Genomic DNA, 1,880 nt, shown 5'->3' with positions numbered 1-1,880 from the left:
ATTTCCTGGATGTTTTGAGTTAGAATCTTTTTGCACTTTTAATTTTATTTTATTGTTGTACCGATGTTCTCTGTGGAATCTTCTGCACCTGAGATTCTCTCTTCCATCTCTTGTAGCCTGTTGCTGCATACATGGTTCCAGATTTCTTTCCTAGGATTTCTATCTCCAGATTTGCCTCACTTTGGGTTTTCTTTATTGTGTCTACTTCCTTTTTTAGGTCTAGTATGGTTTGGTTCATTTCCATCACCTGATTGGTAGTGTTTTCCTGTTTTTCTTTAAGGAATTCTATCTCTTTGGTTGTGTTTTTCTGGTTTTCTTTAAGGACTTGTAACTCTTTAGCAGTGTTCTCCTGTATTTCTTTAAGTGATTAAAGTCCTTCTTAATGTCCTCTACCATCATCATGAGATATGCTTTTAAATTGGGGTCTAACTTTTCAGGTTTGTTAGGGTACCCAGTTCTGGCTGAAGTGGGAGTGCTGGGTTCTGATGATGGTGAGTGGTCTTGGTTTCTGTTAGTAAGATTCTTACATTTGCCTTTTGCCATCTGGTAATCTCTGGAGTTAGTTGTTATAGTTGTCTCTGGTTTGAGCTTGTTCCTCTTGTGATTCTGTTAGCCTCAATCAGCAGACCTGTAAGACTAACTCTCTCCTGAGTTTCAGTGGTTAGAGCACTCTCTGCAGGCAAGCTCTCCTCTTGCAGGGAAGGTGGATAGATATCTCGAGTTCGGCCCTGCCTCCTGGTAGAAGATGAAGGCCTGAAACAGGGCTTGTCCCAGAATCTGTGTATCGTCTGTAGTTCATACTCTCATCTGTGCAGACTAGTCTAGGCAGGATCCGAGAACCAAGATATCTCCCCAAGATGCTGTTCATAAACCCTACAGGGCAGGGTGAACATCTGTCTTCTGGGAGGGAAGGTGCCCAGATGTCTGGAGCCTGAAATGTGGTCTGCCCCAGAATCTCTGTGGCTTCTGTCTCTCTCAGAAGCTGTTAGCCTCTGCAGTCCACACTCTCACCTGCACAGTCCAGTCTCGACGGAATCAGCTAACCCAAGATGGCTCCCCCAGATTCTGTGGTAAAGCCCTCCTGGGAGGGGTGGACACCTCTCCTCTGGCAGTAAAGGTGCCTGGATGTCTGGAGCCCGAAATGCTGTATGCCCTGGAAGCTCTGTGTCTTCTGCTTGTTCCAGAAGCTGTTAGCTTCTGTAGTCCACACTCTCCCCTTGTAGACTCCCACACTTTCCCCTGTGCAGTCTCAAAATTATTTATATATATGTAAAATTATTCTATAAAAATCATAAGGAATGATTAAATAATCAATTTGTCTACATAGCACTACTACAACAGAGTATTTGATCTGTAGGAAATTTGTCCAAGAGGGTGGGCTAATACCCAGGAATCATTAGACTCTGTAGTAATGACAAGAAAGGCATATCAATAACAAGAATCACCCCTATATCGAAAATCTCTGAGGGCCCTACAATTCAGAGTTTATGTATCACAGCCATGCAAAGCAGTGGGCCATTTCTAGAAAACTTACTTGTATACCTTCAGCCTTTCCTAGATGGCTACTGGCAAATTCCATGAAGTGTTGATATGCAAGTAAAACTTTCTTGAGCTTGGATGAAATGTATGTATATTATTCTGTAATATCTCTTAGGTTTATTTGTTTTGTGCAGTGGTTTGAATAAAATAGCCTCCATAGGCTCAGTATGAATGTTTACACATAAGGAGGGTCAATACTTGAGAAGGATTTGGACTCGTGGCTTTTTTTTTTTTTATAGTAGTTATGGCATTATTGGAGGAAGTATATCACTGGGGATAGGCTTTGAGGTTTTTTTTGGTTTTTTTTGTTGTTGTTGTTGGTTTTTTTTTTCTTTTTTTTT

The sequence above is a fragment of the Mus caroli genome, chromosome 14 (genome assembly GCF_900094665.2).
Source record: "Mus caroli chromosome 14, CAROLI_EIJ_v1.1, whole genome shotgun sequence".
Lineage (NCBI taxonomy): Eukaryota > Metazoa > Chordata > Mammalia > Rodentia > Muridae > Mus > Mus caroli.
The sequence above is the reverse complement of the archived record's forward strand: the minus strand, read 5'-3'. Positions refer to the sequence as shown.